Raw genomic sequence first — 19,475 nt, 5'->3', positions numbered from 1 at the left:
GGACATAGCTTTTCTGGGGTCCACAAATTCAAACCAGCACAGCAAATGATCTCAAGTCTTTAAGTATAGATTTTCTCTTTTTTTAAAAATGGGCAAAATTTAAACCCTGCTTCCCAGGGTTTGTCAGTATTTTTTCAGTCCTATCGGGGGAAAGGGAGTGTTCTGAGAGCCCAGATCAGATTTTTTACAGAGAAATATCTCTCTAGTGGAACAAAGGAATCTACAGGCCATGAGACCTTGAATGAAATTTCTTTCAATAATCAATTCTCTTTCCTCTAATTCTACACTTATTATCCCCAAGCATCTACTTAATCAATACTTTGCTCTTCCAACCAGATCAGGAATACCGCTTTTTCCATAGACTCTAAGTCTGAATTATCAGATTATATATTACTGATGTAGAATGATCTCATTTAAAATCTGTTAGTGCTTATTAACCTACACTATGCCTAATAATATCTTAATGAACCAATATTGTAACATGTATTATGTAAAATGTATTTAGTTTCCATGTACATCATATCTGACTTGTACAAAAAAATCCTGTTGTACCTTGACCATGATTGTGCTGGTTTGAAACTGTTATATGTATCCCAGAAAAGCCATTTCTTCTAACTCAATCTTGTGAGTGCAGACCTATTGTTGGGTGGGACCTATTGATTAAATTGTTTCCATGGAGATGTGACCCACTCAATTCAAGGTGGATGTTCTAGTTCGCAAGCTGCCAGAATGTGATATAAATCACGACTTTTAAAAAGGGGAGTTTATTAAGTTGCAAATTTACATGTCCTAAGACTGTGAAAATGTCCAAATTAAAGCAAGGCTATAGAAATGTCAAATCTAAGGCATCCAGGTACAGATAACCTTGTTCAAGATGTTCAGGGTTTTTCTGTCAGCTGGAAGGGCACATAGTGAAGTCTACTAGCCCTCTCCTGGCTTCTTGTTTCAGGAAGCTTTCCCGGGGGCATATTCTTTCTTCATCTCCAAAGGTTTCTGGCTGTGTGGGCTCTAAAGCTTTTTTTCAAAATGGTTCCCTCTTAAAGGACTCCAGTAAGTAACCCCAACTTGAACAGGTGGAGACATATCGCCATGGAAACCATCTACTCAAAATTACCACCTGCAATTGGGTGAGTCATATCTCCATGGAAACAATAAAAAAGATACCACCAAGCAATACTAAATAAGGATTAAAGGACATGGTTTATCTGGGATCCACAACAGATTCAAACCAGTGCAGTGGATCTTGATCCTTTTGTAATATCTTTGTCTGGTTTGGGTATAAGGGTGATGTTGGCTTCATAGAATGGATTAGATAGCTTTCCCTCCTCTTCAATTTTTTTGAAGCGTTTGAGCAGGATTGGTAATAATTCTTTCTGGAATGTTTGGTAGAATTCACATGTGAAGCTGTCTGGTCCTGGATTTTTCTTTTTGGGAAGCTTCTTAATGACTGATACAATTTCTTTACTTGTGATTGGTTTGTTGAGGTCATCTCTTTCTTCTCAAGTCAAAGTTGATTGTTCATGCCTTTCTAGGAAGTTGTCCATTTCATCTGCAGTGTTGTATTTTTTAGCATAAAGTTGTTCATAGTATCCTGTTATTACTTCCTTTATTTCTGTGAGGTCAGTGGTTATGTCTCCTCTTCCATTTCTGAACTTATTTATTTGCATCCTCTCTCTTCTTCTTTTTGTCAATCTTGCTAAGGGCCCATCAATCTTATTGATTTTCTCATAGAACCAGCTTCTGGTTTTATTGATTTTCTCAATTGTTTTCATGTTCTCAATTTCATTTATTTCTTCTCTAATCTTTGTTTTTTCTTTCCTTTTGCTTGCTTTGGGGTTAATTTGCTGTTCTTTCTCTAGTTCTTCCAAGTGGACAGTTAATTCCTCAATTTTGCCCTTTCTTCTTTTTTGATATAGACATTTAGGGCAATAAATTTCCCTCTTAGCACTGCCTTTGCTGTGTCCCATAAGTTTTGTTTTTTTTTTTTTAATTTTTTTTATTAATCAAAAAAAAAGAAAAGAAATTAACACAACATTTAGAAATCATTCCATTCTACACATGCACTCAGTAATTCTTAGTATCATCACATAGATGTATGATCATCATTTCTTAGTACATTTGCATCGATTTAGGAAAAGAACTAGCAAAACAGCAGAAAAAGATATAGAATGTTAATATAGAGAAGAGAATTAAAATAATAATACTAATAAAATATATATATATATAAAAAGGAAAAAGAAAAAAACAAAAACAAAAGATGCAAACACACAAACAAACAAACAAAAAACCATATTTCAGGTGCAGCTTCATTCACTGTTCCAACCTAGTTACATTACACTTAGGTATTATTGTGCTGTCCATTTTTGAGTTTTTGTATCTAGTCCTGTTGCACAGTCTGTATCCCTTCAGCTCCAATTACCCATTATCTTACCCTGTTTCTAACTCCTGCTGGTCTCTGTTACCAATGATATATTCCAAGCTGATTCTCGAATGTCGGTTCACATCAGTGGGACCATACAGTATTTGTCCTTTAGTTTTGGGCTAGACTCACTCAGCATAATGTTCTCTAGGTCCATCCATGTTATTACATGCTTCATAAGTTTAGTCTGTCTTAAAGCTGCATAATATTGCATTGTAGGTATACGCCACAGTTTGTCTAGCCACTCGTCTGTTGATGGACATTTTGGCTGTTTCCATCTCTTTGCAATTGTAGATAATGCTGCTATAAACACTGGTGTGCAAATGTCCATCTGTGTCTTTGCCCTTAAGTCCTTTGAGTAGATACCTAGCAGTGGTATTGCTGGGTCGTAATCCATTCTGCCATTCTATGTCTTTTGATTGGGAAATTCAGTCCATTAACTTTTAGTGTTATTACTGTTTGGATAATATTTTCCTCTACCATTTTGCCTTTTGTATTATATATATCATATCTGATTTTCCTTCTTTCTACACTTTACTCCATACCTCTCTCTTCTGTCTTTTCGTATCTGACTCTAGTGCTCCCTTTAGTATTTCTTGCAGAGCTGGTCTCTTGGTCACAAATTCTCTCAGTGACTTTTTGTCTATAAATGTTTTAATTTCTCCCTCATTTTTGAAGGACAATTTTGCTGGATATAGGAGTTTTGGTTGGCAGTTTTTCTCTTTTAGTGATTTAAATATATCATCCCACTGTCTTCTCACTTCCATGGTTTCTGCTGAGAAATCTACACATAGTCTTATTGGGTTTCCCTTGTATGTGACAGATTGTTTTTCTCTTGCTGCTTTCAAGATCCTCTCTTTCTCTTTTACCTCTGACATTCTAACTAGTAAATGTCTTGGAGAATGCCTATTTGGGTCTATTCTCTTTGGGGTGCGCTGCACTTCTTGGATCTGTATATTTAGGTCTTTCATAAGAGTTGGGAAATTTTCAGTGATAATTTCTTCCATTAGTTTTTCTCCTCCTTTTCCCTTCTCTTCTCCTTCTGGGACACCCACAACACGTATATTTGTGCGCTTCATATTGTCATTCAGTTCCCTGATTCCCTGCTCAAGTTTTTCCATTCTTTTCCCAATAGTTTCTGTTTCTTTTTGGAATTCAGTTGTTCCATCCTCCAGTTCACTAATTGTAGCTTCTGTCTCTTTAGATCTACCATTGTAGGTATCCATTGTTTTTTCCATTTTTTCTTCTTTGTCCTTCACTCCCACAAGTTCTGTGATTTGTTTTTTCAGATTTTCTATTTCTTCTTTTTGTTCAGCCCATGTCTTCTTCATGTCCTCCCTCAATTTATTGATTTGGTTTTTGAAGAGTTTTTCCATTTCTGTTCGTATATTCAGCATTAGTTGTCTCAGCTCCTGTATCTCATTTGAACTATTGGTTTGTTCCTTTGATTGGGCCATATCTTCAATTTTCCGAGCGTCATCCATTATTTTCTGCTGGTGTCTGGGCATTTGATCAGATTTCTCTGGGTGTGGGACCCAGCTGGTTGAAAGGTTTTTCTGTGGAATCTCTGGGCTCTGTTTTTCTGTTCCTGCCCAGTAGGTGGCGCTTGTGGTGGTCGTTTGTCTGCGGGGCAGTCGGCCCGGGAAACCGCGCGTGGAGGCGGGGGTCGCTGGCCGCAGCTTGGGGGAGCGCCGGTCCAAATTGCCCAGCTGGCCCGAGACGCCAAGCGTGACGGGAGGGCCCCGCTATCCAATGTTCCCAGTCAGACCAGGGAGCCACGTGCGTGGAGGGGACCCCAGTCGCCAGCCGCCCCAGCCGGGAAAACGTGCGCCCCTCGGGTATCTCACCGCAGTGGATTCTCCCTACTCGTTCAGCCGTTCCAGAATGGGGTACGCTGTCTTTTTGGTCTCTGTCGTGACTCCGGGAGCTGTTTCGTATTGTTTCTGTTTCTTTAGTTGCTTTTCTGGAGGAGGAACTAAGACCCGCGCGTCTTACTAAGCCGCCATCTTCTCCGGAAGTCTGTCCCATAAGTTTTGATATGTTGTGTTTTCATTTTCATTTGCCTCGAGATATTTACTAATTTCTCTTGTAATTTCTTCCTTGACCCCTGGTTGTTTAGGAGTGTGTTGTTAAGCCTCCACATATTTGTGAATTTTCTGGCACTCTGCCTATTATTGATTTCCAACTTCATTCCTTTATGATCTGAGAAAGTGTTTTGTATGATTTCAATCTTTTTAAATTTGTTGAGACTTGCTTTGTGACCCCGCATATGGTCTATCCTTGAGAATGATCCATGAGCACTTGAGAAAAAGGTGTATCCTGCTGTTGTGGGGTATACTGTCCTATAAATGTCTGTTAAGTCTAGCTCATTTAGTGTAATATTCAAATTCTCTGTTTCTTTATTGATCCTCAGTCTAGATGTTCTGTCCATCGGTGAGAGTGGGGAATTGACGTCTCCACCTATTATGGTAGATGTGTCTATTTCTCTTTTCAGTGTTTGCCACATGTATTTTGGAGTATTCTGGTTCGGTGCATAAATATTCATGATTTTTATGCCTTCATGCTGAACTGTTCCTTTTATTAGTGCATAGTATCCTTCTTTGTCTCTCTTTTTTTTGGTTGTTATTTATTTATTTTTTTATTAATTAAAGTAAAAAAAGGAAATTAACCCAACATTTAGAAATCATTCCATTCTACATATGCAATCAGTAATTCTTAATATCATCACATAGATGCATGATCATCATTTCTTAGTACATTTGCATCGATTTAGAAGAAGAACTAGCACAACAACAGAAAAAGATATAGAATGTTAATATAGAGAAAAAAATAAAAATAATAATAATAGTACAAAAAAAAGACAAACAAACAAACAGACAGACAAAAAAAAAACCTATAGCTCAGATGCAGCTTCATTCAGTGTTTTAACATGATTACTTTACAATTAGGTATTATTGTGCTGTCCATTTTTGAGTTTTTGTATCTAGTCCTGTTGCACAGTCTGTATCCCTTCAGCTCCAATCACCCATTATCTTACCCTGTTTCTAACTCCTGCTGGACTCTGTTACCAATGACATATTCCACGTTTATTCTCGAATGTCGGTTCACATCAGTGGGACCATACAGTATTTGTCCTTTAGTTTTTGGCTAGACTCACTCAGCATAATGTTCTCTAGGTCCATCCATGTTATTACATGCTTCATAAGTTTATCCTGTCTTAAAGCTGCATAATATTCCATCGTATGTATATACCACAGTTTGTTTAGCCACTGGTCTGTTGATGGACATTTTGGCTGTTTCCATGTGTTTGCAATTGTAAATAACGCTGCTATAAACTTTGGTGTGCAAATGTCCATTTGTGTCTTTGCCCTTAAGTCCTTTGAGTAGATACCGAGCAATGGTATTGCTGGGTCATATGGCAATTCTATATTCAGCTTTTTGAGGAACCGCCAAACTGCCTTCCACAGTGGTTGCACCATTTGACATTCCCACCAACAGTGGATAAGTGTGCCTCTTTCTCCGCATCCTCTCCAGCACTTGTCATTTTCTGTTTTGTTGATAATGACCATTCTGGTGGGTGTGAGATGATATCTCATTGTGGTTTTGATTTGCATTTCTCTAATGGCCAGGGACATTGAGCATCTCTTCATGTGCCTTTTGGCCATTTGCATTTCCTCTTCTGGCAGGTGTCTGTTCAAGTCTTTTTCCCATTTTGTAATTGGGTTGGCTGTCTTTGTTGTTTAGTTGGACAATCTCTTTATGAATTCTGGATACTAGACCTTTATCTGAGATGTCATTTCCAAATATTGTCTCCCATTGTGTAGGCTGTCTTTCTACTTTCTTGATGAAGTTCTTTGATGCACAGAAGTGTTTAATTTTGAGGAGCTCCCATTTATTTATTTCCTTCTTCAGTGCTCTTGCTTTAGGTTTAAGGTCCATAAAACCGCCTCCAATTGTAAGTTTCATAAGATATCTCCCTACATTTTCCTGTAACTGTTTTATGATCTTAGACCTAATGTTTAGATCTTTGATCCATTTTGAGTTAACTTTTGTATAGGGTGTGAGATACGGGTCTTCTTTCATTCTTTTGCATATGGACCATTTATTGAAGAGACTGTTCTGTCCCAGGTGAGTTGGCTTGACTGCCTTATCAAAGATCAAATGTCCATAGATGAGAGGGTCTATATCTGAGCACTGTATTCAATTGCATTGGTCGATATATCTATCTTTATGCCAGTACCATGCTGTTTTGATCACTGTGGCTTCATAATATGCCTTAAAGTCAGGCAGCGCGAGGCCTCCAGTTTCGTTTTTTTTCCTCAAGATGTTTTTAGCAATTCGGAACACCCTGCCATTCCAGATAAATTTGCTTATTGGTTTTTCTATTTCTGAAAAATAAGTTGTTGGGATTTTGATTGGTATTGCATTGAATCTGTAAATCAATTTAGGTAAGATTGACATCGTAACTATATTTAGTCTTCCAATCCATGAACACGGTATGCCCTTCCATCTATTTAGGTCTTCTGTGATTTCTTTTAACAGTTTTTTGTAGTTTTCTTTATATATGTTTTTTGTCTCTTTAGTTAAATTTATTCCCAGGTATTTCATTCTTTTAGTTGCAATTGTAAATGGGATTCGTTTCTTGATTTCCCCCTCAGCTTGTTCATTACTAGTGTATAGAAATGCTACAGATTTTTGAATGTTGATCTTGTAACCTGCTACTTTGCTGTACTCATTTATTAGCTCTAGTAGTTTTGTTGTGGATTTTTCCAGGTTTTCGATGTATAGTATCATATTGTCTGCAAACAGTGATAGTTTTACTTCTTCCTTTCCAATTTTGATGCCTTGTATTTCTTTTTCTTGTCTAATTGCTCTGGCTAGAACCTCCAACACAATGTTGAATAATAGTGGTGATAGTGGACATCCTTGTCTTGTTCCTGATCTTAGGGGGAAAGTTTTCAATTTTTCCCCATTGAGGGTGATATTAGATGTGGGTTTTTCATATATTCCCTCTATCATTTTAAGGAAGTTCCCTTGTATTCCTATCTTTTGAAGTGTTTTCAACAGGAAAGGATGTTGAATCTTGTCAAATGCCTTCTCTGCATCAATTGAGATGATCATGTGATTTTTCTGCTTTGATTTGTTGATATGGTGTATTACATTAATTGATTTTCTTATGTTGAACCATCCTTGCATACCTGGGATGAATCCTACTTGGTCATGATGTATAATTCTTTTAATGTGTTGTTGGATTCGATTTGCTAGAATTTTATTGAGGATTTTTGCATCTATATTCATTAGAGAGATTGGCCTGAATTTTTTTTTTTTGTAATATCTTTGCCTGGTTTTGGTATGAGGGTGATGTTGACTTCATAGAATGAATTAGGTAGTTTTCCCTCCACTTCGATTTTTTTGAAGAGTTTGAGGAGAGTTGGTACTAATTCTTTCTGGAATGTTTGATAGAATTCAGATGTGAAGCCGTCTGGTCCTGGACTTTTCTTTTTAGAAAGCTTTTGAATGACTAATTCAATTTCTTTACTTGTGATTGGTTTGTTGAGGTCATCTATGTCTTCTTGAGTCAAAGTTGGTTGTTCATGTCTTTCCAGGAACCCGTCCATTTCATCTAAATTGTTGTATTTATTAGCGTAAAGTTGTTCATAGTATCCTGTTATTACCTCCTTTATTTCTGTGAGGTCAGTAGTTATGTCTCCTCTTCCATTTCTGATCTTATTTATTTGCATCCTCTCTCTTCTTCTTTTTGTCAATCTTGCTAAGGGCCCATCAATCTTATTGATTTTCTCATAGAACCAACTTCTGGTCTTATTGATTTTCTCTATTGTTTCCATGTTCTCAATTTCATTTATTTCTGCTCTGATCTTTGTTATTTCTTTCCTTTTGCTTGCTTTGGGATTAGCTTGCTGTTCTTTCTCCAGTTCTTCCAAGTGGACAGTTAATTCCTGCATTTTTGCCTTTTCTTCTTTTCTGATATAGGCATTTAGGGCAATAAATTTCCCTTTTTAGCACTGCCTTTGCTGTGTCCCATAAGTTTTGATATGTTGTGTTTTCATTTTCATTCACCTCGAGGTATTTACTAATTTCTCTTGCAATTTCTTTTTTGACCCACTCGTTGTTTAAGAGTGTGTTGTTGAGCCTCCACATATTTGTGAATTTTCTGGCACTCCACCTATTATTGATTTCCAACTTCATTCCTTTATGATCTGAGAAAGTGTTGTGTATGATTTCAATCTTTTTAAATTTGTTAAGACTTGCTTTGTGACCCAGCATATGGTCTATCTTTGAGAATGATCCATGAGCACTTGAGAGAAAGGTGTATCCTGCTGTTGTGGGATGTTATGTCCTATAAATGTCTGTTAAGTCTAGCTCATTTATAGTAATATTCAGATTCTCTATTTCTTTATTGATCCTCTGTCTAGATGTTCTGTCCATTGATGAGAGTGGTGAATTGAAGTCTCCAACTATTATGGTATATGTGTCTATTTCCCTTTTCAGTGTTTGCAGAGTACTCCTCACATATTTTGTGGCATTCTGGTTCGGTGCATAAATATTTATGATTGTTATGTCTTCTTGTTTAATTGTTCCTTTTATTAGTATATAGTGTCCTTCTTTGTCTCTTTTAACTGTTTTACATTTGAGGTCTAATTTGTTGGATATTAGTATAGCCACTCCTGCTCTTTTCTGGTTGTTATTTGCATGAAATATCTTTTCCCAACCTTTCACTTTCAACCTATGTTTATCTTTGGGTCTAAGATGTGTTTCCTGTAGACAGCATATAGAAGGATCCTGTTTTTTAATCCATTCTGCCAATCTATGTCTTTTGATTGGGGAATTCAGTCCATTAACATTTAGTGTTATTACTGTTTGGATAATATTTTCCTCTACCATTTTGCCTTTTGTATTATATATATCATATCTGACTTTCCTTCTTTCTACACTCTTCTCCATACCTCTCTCTTCTGTCTTTTCGTATCTGACTCTAGTGCTCCCTTTAGTATTTCTTGCAGAGCTGGTCTCTTGGTCACAAATTCTCTCAGTGATTTTTTGTCCGAAAATGTTTTAATTTCTCCCTCATTTTTGAAGGACAATTTTGCTGGATATAGGAGTCTTGGTTGGCAGTTTTTCTCTTTTAGTATTTTAAATATATCATCCCACTGTCTTCTCGCTTCCATGGTTTCTGCTGAGAAATCTGCACATAGTCTTATTGGGTTTCCCTTGTATGTGATGGATTATTTTTCTCTTGCTGCTTTCAAGATCCTCTCTTTGTCTTTGACCTCTGACATTCTAACTAGTAAGTGTCTTGGAGAATGCCTATTTGGGTCTATTCTCTTTGGGGTGCGCTGCACTTCTTGGATCTGTAATTTTAGGTCTTTCATAAGAGTTGGGAAATTTTCAGTGATAATTTCTTCCATTAGTTTTTCTCCTCCTTTTCCCTTCTCTTCTCCTTCTGGGACACCCACAACACATATATTTGTGCGCTTCATATTGTCATTCAGTTCCCTGATCCCCTGTTCAAATTTTTCCATTCTTTTCCCAATAGTTTCTGTTTCTTTTTGGAATTCAGATGTTCCATCCTCCAAATCACTAGTTCTATCTTCTGTCTCTTTAAATCTATCATTGTAGGTATCCATTGTTTTTTCCATCTTTTCTACTTTGTCCTTCACTTCCATAAGCTCTGTGATTAGTTTTTTCCGTTTTTCTATTTCTTCTTTTTGTTCAGCCCATGTCTTCTTCATGTCCTCCCTCAATTTATCGATTTCGTTTTTGAAGAGGTTTTCCATTTCTGTTCGTATATTCAGCATTAGTTGTCTCAGCTCCTGTATCTCATTTGAACTATTGGTTTGTTGCTTTGACTGGGCCATATTTTCAATTTTCTGAGCATGATCCGTTATCTTCTGCTGGCGTCTGGGCATTTAGTCAGATTTCCCTGGATGTTGGACCCAACAGGTTGAAAGATTTTTCTGTGAAATCTCTGGGTTCTGTTTTTCTTATCCTGCCCAGTAGGTGGCATTCTAGGGGAGTAGAAAGATACAGAACAGCTCCCAGATCTATCATTGTAGGTATCCATTGTTTTTTCCATCTTTTTTACTTTGTCCTTCACTTCCATAAGCTCTGTGATTTGTTTTTTCCGTTTTTCTATTTCTTTTCTCTTGCACTCGTTTGCCTGCGGGTCCCACCAGTAAAAGGTGCTGTGGGTCCTTTAACTTTGGAAAACTCTCGCCGTGGGGGAGGTTCACCAGCCGAAGTGGCTTGGAAGAGTGGCAATCCAAATCTCCCAGCTGGCCCGGGGATCTGAATGCGGGGAGGGTCGCCGGCCGCCGCAGCCCAGTATAGCGCCCGTCCAAATCTCCTATTTGGTCTGGGGCACCAAGCGTGGCGGGGGGGCGCCAAGCATGGTGGGAGGGCGCCAGCCTCCACGGCCCGGGAGAGTGCACCGTTCCCAGCCGGACCGGGAAGTCACGTGTTTGGAAGGGACCCCGGTCACCGTTCGCCGCAGCCTGGGGATCTCCGATCCAATTCTCCCAGTTGGTCCGGGGGGCCACGTGTGTGGGGGGGGGGGCGCCAGCCGCCGCGGCTTGAGGGGATCGCCTGTCCAATTGTCCCAGCTGGCCTGGGAAGGAGGAAGGGAGGGACTCCGGCCGCTTGCCGCCCCGGCCCTGGGAAGCCCGTGCCCCTTGGCGATCTCACCACAGCACGTTCTCTTAGCCAGTCAGCCATTCCAGGATGGGGTGCGCTGTCTTTTTGATCTCTGTTGTGGCTCTGGGAGCTGTTCTGTATCTTTCTACTCCCCTAGTAGCTGTTCTGGAGGAGGAAATAAGATCTGTGTGTCTTACTAAGCCGCCATCTTCCTCTAGTTCTTTGTCTCTTTTAACTGTTTTACATTTGAAGTCTAATTTGTTGGATGCTAGTATAGCTACTCATGCTCTTTTCTGGTTGTTATTTGCATGAAATATCTTTTCCCAACCTTTCACTTTCAACCTATGTTTATCTTTGAGTCTCAGGTGTGTTTCCTGTAGACAGCATATAGATGGCTCCTGTTTTTTAACATTCTGCCAGTCTATTTCTTTTGACTGGGGTGTTCAATCCATTAACATTTAGTGTTATTACTGAATGGGTAGTACTTTCTTCTAACATTTTGCCTTTTGGATTTTACATGTCATATCTAATTTTCCTTCTTTTCACCTTTACTCTTAGTCTTCCTTTCTACACTCTTCTCCACACCTCTCTCTTTTGTCATTTTGTATCTGTCTCTAGTGCTCCCTTTAGTATTTCTTGCAGAGCTGGTCTCTTGGTCACAAATTCTCTCAGTGATTTTTTGTCTAAAAATGTTTTAATTTCTCCCTCATTTTTGAAGGACAATTTTGCTGGGTATCGAATTCTTGGTTGGCAGTTTTTCTCTTTTAGTAATTTAAATATATCATCCCACTGTCTTCTCGCCTCCACGGTTTCTGCTGAGAAATCTACACATAGTCTGATTGGGTTACCCTTGTATGTGATGGATTGCTTTTTCTTGCTGCTTTCAAGATCCTCTCTTTCTCTTTGACTTCTGACATTCTGATTAGTAAGTGTCTTGGAGTACATCTATTTGGATCTCTTCTCTTTGGCTGCATTTCTTGGATCTGTAATTTTAAGTCTTTCATAAGAGTTGGGAAATTTTCAGTGATAAATTCCTCCATTAGTTTTTCTCCTCCTTTTCCCTTCTCTTCTTCTGGGACACCCACAACATGTATATTCATGCACTTCATATTGTCATTCAATTCCCTGAGTCCCTGCTCATATTTTTCCATTTTTTCCCTATATTTTCTTTATCTTGCCACATTTCAGATGTTCCATCCTCCAGTTCAGAAATCCTATGTTCTGTCTCTTGAAATCTACCATTGTAGGTTTTCATTGTTTTTTCATCTCTTCTACTGTGCCTATCATTCCCATAAGTTCTGTGATTTGTTTTTTCAGACTTTCCATTTCTTCTTTTTGTTCATTCCTTGCCTTCTTCATATCCTCCCTCAATTCATTGATTTGGTTTTTGATGAGGTTTTCCATGTCTGTTCATATATTCTGAATTAGTTGTTTCAGCTCCTGTGTCTAATTTGAATTGTTGGTTTGTTCCTTTGACTGGGCCATATCTTCAATTTTCCTGGTGTGATTTATTATTTTTTGCTGGCATCTAGACATTTAATTACCTTAATTAGTTTGTTCTGGAGATTGCTTTCACTTCTTTTTCCTAGGGTTTTCTTGCTGGATGAATTTGTTGTCTATCTGTTCTTTGACATTCAGTTCAACTTTTTCTGGACCTCTAGCGTAGGTTTTGTTTAACAGAGGAGAATTTTTCAGTTCTTGTTTTCTTGTTTCTTGCCCTGCTTGTATGGTGCCTTTTCCCCCCCACCCTTAGGAGGGTCTCTGTAGGTACTATACACCCCCACCAGTTTTCCCGGACTAAACTGGCCTTCTGTCAGAGGAAAGGGGTCACCTGCATCAGTTTTCCTTGAGGGTGAGACCCGGCAGGTTGAAAGACTTTCCTGTGAAGTCTCTGGACTCTGTTTTTCTTATGCTACCCAGTATGTGGCACTTGTCTGCCTGCGGGTCCCACCAGCATAAGATGATGCGGTACCTTTAACTTTGGCAGACTCTTCCTGCTGGGAGTGTGGTGGAGACAGAGGAGAGATCTAGGCTGGTTTTAATGGCTTCAAATTACCAAGCCCTGGTGTTTGAATTCCTTGATGGAGGGTTTCCACCTGGGTGGGGCTTCACCCCTCCCCTGGGGAAGGCACAGGCTAGAGACAAGCCCTGAAACGAGCTTGTTTCTGCCTATGCCTGGGGCAGTTGCAGCCTGAGAATTCCTGCTGCTGAATCCAGAGGCAGTCAAGCCTTTGTAGAAACACAGCCACAAAAACTCTCTGTTTCTTTTCTTTTTTCCTTTTTCCTTTAGCCCAATGAGCGATCTCTGCTTTGACCAGGTTCATCCGAGCTGGGAGCCTATTTTTAGTTGTCAGAATTTGTTAATTAATGCCACAATTGGTGTTTGGTTAGGCTCAGCCCCTGTTGCCTTAAAGTTTCTTTCCTTTCCCCTCTGGGAAGCAGCCTGTGGGGGTGGGGCGCTGGCCGCTGCACCTTAGGAAACTCACAGTTCTGAGGAGGCCCGCAGCTGCTCTGGCTGTTCCAGACTTGGGTATGCTATGTGTCCGGTCACTGAAGTGTCTCCAGGAATTGTTCTGTACTGTTTCTGGTTATTTAGTAGTTGTTCTGGAGGACGAACTAAAATGTGCACATTGCCAAGCCACCATCTTGGCCCCTCCCTTGATCTTAGTCCTTTTACTGGAGTCCTCTATGAAAGGATAAAAAGCAGAAAACATAGAGCTCAGAACCGAGACAGAGAGCAGAGAGATGACAGACAGACTTTTGCAGACAGAAAATGCCCCGAGAGAGAAATGCTAACCTAAGAGATAAAATCCAGAGTTTGCCCTGGAGAGGCTAAGAGAGGACCCACAAATGCTTAGAAAAGGAAAATGCCATAGGGGAATGCAGAAGGACCCACAGGAGCTGATGGAAACCAACCCAGGAGAGAAGGGCCAGCAGATGTCGCCATGTACCTTCCCATATGAAAGGGAAACTCCGGATGTGATCAGTCTTTCTTGAGTGAAGGTATCCTGTTATTGATGTCTTAATTTGGACATGTTCATGGCCTTAGAACACTAAATTTGTAACCTAATAAATCTCCATTGTAAGTTCCAATCCATTTATGGTATATTGCATTCCAGCAGTGTTAGCAAACTGAAACAATGATCTAGAAAAAAATTTTTATACTAATGTTTTCCCCTAGAAAATGTGTCATTTGAGGATAATGCCATATATAGAAGCAAACTCCAAGACAATGATTTGTATGCAAGTGATTTATTACAGAAATGGTCTCAAGGGAAACTGACATGGTGGGGTGGGGTGAGGTTAGGGGAATGGATAAGGTGAAGTGGGGGGTGGGGTGAAGGATTGGGCCTGCAGGAAAATTGGGAAGGAGCTGGGCAAGGAAAGAAGCCAATCTAGTGTGTGATTTCAGTTAAAGTACTACAGGGAGTTTTTTTGCTTGACCCCACAGGAGAACTCTGGAATGTAAGTTATGTCTCAGAGTTTGTACCAACTTGTGGTAAGAAAATTGGGCTTTCATACACTTGATCTAATTAGTCATGGGCTAAGCATCCTTGGGAGGATGTAAACTCCCAGCCATTTGTGGCTCTGAGCTAATAGGCAAAGTAGCTCCAGTGGCTCAAGGGTAGTCCTCTCTTAAAAGTCATGGTGTCAGCCAGCTGCCCACTAAAAACAAAAGCACACCTAAGCTGGAGGAGGAGATCATAGAAGCAGAAAAAGGATCTGAAGGGATCTAGGCTGAGCACCCACAGAGTCTGTCTCACAAAATCACAGCTACCCCATTATCGTCTCCCTAGCTGGTTTCTTTCTGAAAGCATTTTCATTATCAATAATTTCATTGGCCCACATTTTAAGTATAGTAAAACCAGTGAACAATTTTGCATTAATTACCTAGCTTTGGATGTTTTCAAACTATTCTTAAAACTTAACCAGCTTGAGAGCCTCCTTTCTTGTGTCTATCTGCTCAGCAGTGGAGGTGAAGTGAGGGCATGGGCTGTGGGGCTGGGGGTCCAAAGACAATTATCAACAAGTAGGTATTTTTTTCTACTGTGCAAGGTAAATAGACAAAAGCCCAGCTTAGGCAAAAAGGAAAATGTCTTATAGCCAGGGTCTACACTCCAGATAATGGAGCATGTTTTGAGTCCCTGTGAACTCACCACAGCCCTGCTAGTATGTTGCACTCTTAAAGAATACCAGTGCTTTACCAGAGCTATTCCAATTAATCCTCAGCACAACTTCCTGAGCTTGTGAGGAACTTCCAGGGAAGATGGCAGAGTAGGGAGCCCCAGGACTTATTCCTCCTCCAAAACAGATGGTGGACGTGCAGGAACTATCTGAAATAACTGTTCTGGGGCTTTGGAGATCAGAGGAACACTGTACAGCATCCAAACAGCAGGAAGAAGGGCTCAGAAATTGTGATATACAACTGTGAGTAGTTTGATCACAGCAGCAGCTGTCATCCATCCCCCACTCCCAAGGAGGGCTCCCTCAGTGCCTGGTCCCTGAGTGGCTACTGCAGACAGAGAGGAATGTGGAGGTCCTCTTCTCCAAGAATAGGGCAGGGAAGGGGCATGACCAAGTACTGATTATGGCTTTTGATCAAGGGCAGAGGTGGTAGAAGTTTATAGACACAGAGCCTCTTTAGGACTATGGGGAACAGTTTGCTGAAGGGCATTACCTTCTGGATTGGCTAGGAAAGCACAGCTTCAAGGAGTCATCATAAAGTTTTCTGGACTCTCTCCAAGACTCTTGGAGATTTCTTGTCCATATTTTAGCTGAGAATACTGACTTGGGAAAGTCCCCCTGGGGTGACCTCCACCCAAATTTGCTCTCCAGGCAAAAGAAGCTAGAAGCAACAAAGCATCTGTTAAAACAAAACAAAATAAAACAACACAAAAGGCTATAGAAACAAAATGAAAATAAATAGAACAGATCAAGATTCTCAGAGAAAGAATAGAGGAAAGGAAGCTTTCTCCTGAGAGTGAGACAAATAAACAAAAAAATGCAATCTTAAAAATTGTACCACATATCCAGGGCAAGAATCAGATGAAGAAGACATGAAAAAATCTGATCAAACACAGGCAATACTAAAGGGCTAGAATAAGTTGAACCAGTCAAAGAAGAGACTTAAAGTCAATCAACAAGAAAGCTCTAGGCAAAAAAGAGAAACTGACCTTCAGAGTAAACTCATCAAGATAATCAGTTGCCTAGACATCATCAAAAATTATAAGCCATGTTAAGAAACAGGAAGATATGGCCCAGTCAAAGGAAAAAATTTAAACTTCAGAGGAGATGCAGAATTTGGAACAACTAATCTAAGATGTTCAAACAAATCTTTTAAATCAATTCCAGGAGATGAAGGAAAATATGGCTAAAGATATAAGAACATTAAGAAGACATTAGGTGAGCATAAAGAAGAATTTGAGAATATAAAAAGAAACATAACAGAAATTATGGAGATGAAAGGCACAATAGAAGAGAAAGGCACTCTAGAGGCAGTGCAAGGGTAGTTCAGTGATAGAATTCTTGCTTGCCGTGCAGGAGACCTGGGTTTGATTCCCAGCCCATGCACTTCCCCAAACAAACAAATGTTAAACAAAGAAAAATTCAGCAAATGGTACTGCAATAATGGATATCACATGGAAAAAGAATGAAATATGACCTCTGCCATACAGCATACAAAAAAAACAAACAAACCAAAAAAACCCCACTAGAGACATACTACAGCAGTCTTGGACAGGCAGAAGAAAGAATCAGTAAACTGGAATTCAGGAGACTGAAATCTGACAGGCAGAAGAACAGATAGAGAAAAGAATGGGAAAAATTGAGTAGGGACTTAGGGATTTGAGTGAGCACAGCACTCAAACATATACATCATGGGTGTTTCTGAAGCAAAAGAAAAGGGAAAAGGGATTCTAATTTGAAAGCTGCCAGAATGTGATATACCAGAAATGAAACAGCTTTTAAAAAGAGGAATTTTTTAAGGTGGAAGTTTACAGCTCTAAGGCCATGAAAATGTCCAAATTAAGGCACCAATAAGAGATTATCTTTACTCAAGAAAGGCCAATGAAGTTCAGGGTTTCTCTCTCAGCTGGGAGGGCACATGGTGATGTCTGCTAGCTTTCTCTTCTGGCTTCTTGCTTACCTTCAGTGGTATTCACTCTTCTGCTTTGCTTGCTTTATATTTTTCTCCATAGCATCACCATCTGGAATTCTCTATATTTTACTTACATATTATTTATCTAGCCACTCTCCTCACTCAAGGTTTTAAGCTTGATATAGTCAGTTTTTTTTTTATGTCCTCACTATTATGCTCAATGAATATTAGTGGAAGGGAGGGAAGGGAGGTAAGCAGGAAGAAAGAAAGGCAAGGAGCAAGGATGGGTTTCAAGAAATAGTAAATGGTCATAAGACCCAGATTTATCTTCTTGTCCTCAACCAGTGAGTTCAGATCCCTGGAACTGGCTGTTAGTTCCTTGCCCCAAAGACTGTCCTTTTTCCTACTCCTAGGAATTGGACAGAGATGGGGTGTTTTATCAATCCCAGGACCAAGATGCTGATTATTAGACAGGAGGTCCTGCTGCTATTTTTCGATTTTATTTTTTTTGGAAGTCTGTGTGAATGGAGAGGTTGATTGTGATGGCTGAGTCAGTAAAAACCGCTATAAGTTATTTTATCTCCAAGTCAACTGACTGCAGATTGTTAGAAAGGAATGTGGCTTGAAGCCCTTAACTCTCCTTCTAATGAGATGCATTTATGGCCCTGAAATGGCACAGCTAAATGAAAGAGTCAGAAGAGACTAAGGATGTCGCAGAGTTTGCAAGGGGTGTTCTGAAATAGTCATATGAAGGCAATCTTTAAGCAATTGCTACTGTGAGACTGCCAAGAAAATAGAACTCAGTAAAAGTGTATTCAATAAACAAAGAAATGACACGATGAAATTCCAGTCATTTGCATAAATTGCTATACTAAATGATATCCAGGGGTCCCTGTTTTAACCTGTATTTCAAGAGCTGAAGTGTAGTTTGTTAACAAAACAATCCCACATAAAGATCTGCCACAAAATAACTTTTGTTGTTTTAGAAGGAGAACTGGCAGAGAACATTACTGGTACCTGTCATAGGAAACAGCAAGGACTACAGTTTTCCACTTTTACTTCTTTTGTTTGTTTGTTTTTGTTCCAGGCATATGTTTATTTTAATATTTGAATAGATTCTTCTGCAAGATAATTGTTTACTTGCCAATATAGCCACTCACCACCTCTCCTACCACTATGACATTCACTCTCTTTCAGTGATAAAGGCAGAGAAAAGGGTGATGCATGCCATTGACTATCAAAATCTATCCTCTGTAACTTCCTTTCCAATGTGCTTTAGATCTTTCTGAAGAATGCAATTGCTCACCATTTGGCTAACTTACCACTGGAAATATGCATAATCATAACTAACTACAAAGTACTTATAATCTGATAAGTTCATCCCTCAAGGTTCCAAAAAAAGAAAGTACAAGGCAGAGAATAATAAACAGAAGACTAGATCCCTGAATCAGTCCAGCCAGTGCCACCAATGAGAAAAGTCTACCAGAATTCCTTGTGACTCGCCCCCTCAGCTAAATTTCTTCGAAAATCAGAATCCAAATGTCCCATGACCTCCTTCAAATTTGCTTTTTTTCCTCCCACAAATCATAGTCAACATTTCCTTAGAAGAATACATAGCTTGTGCCTCTAAATGAGGACTCTCTAAAACTTTACAAGCAGCAAAACTAAGAACTTCTTTAGAATATTTTTTAAGCTGAGAGAAGGGATAGTTGTAATGTCCTCTTCTAGTTCACAGGTGTTTATCTTGCTGTTTCTTTAAAAGTAAACTTTCATTTTAGCTTTAGGCTTATAGAAAAATTGCTCAGAAAGTTCAGAGTTCCTTTATTATTCCCCCCCCCCCCAGTTTCCCCTATTATCAACATCTTGGATTAGTGTGGTAGATTTGTTACAATTGAATAAATATTGATAAATAACCATGGACTAAAGCCCACAGCTTACATTCGGGTTCACTCTCTGTGATGTTGACTCCTGTGGGTACTGAGAAATGTGCAGTGTCTTTTCTTCACCTTAATGTTATCTTCCAGAGTGGTCCTGCTGCTCTGAAACTCCACTGTGCTCCACCTATTCCTCCCCCTCTGCCCCTCTCCACTGGCAACCACTGATCTCTCCATTGTCTCTATAAATTTGCCTTTTCCAGAATGTCATATCACTGGAATCGTACAGCCTATTTAGCTAGTGTGTGTTTGTTTTGTTTTACTTTTTTATTGTATAAGGTAACATTTACACAATGCAAGGAAAGAAAAAAAGCAATAGTTTTCAAAGCACTCTTCAACAAATAGTTACAGGACAGATCCCAGAGTTTGTCAT

Source organism: Tamandua tetradactyla, chromosome 15 (assembly GCF_023851605.1).
Source record: "Tamandua tetradactyla isolate mTamTet1 chromosome 15, mTamTet1.pri, whole genome shotgun sequence".
Lineage (NCBI taxonomy): Eukaryota > Metazoa > Chordata > Mammalia > Pilosa > Myrmecophagidae > Tamandua > Tamandua tetradactyla.
This window is presented reverse-complemented; position numbering follows the sequence as displayed.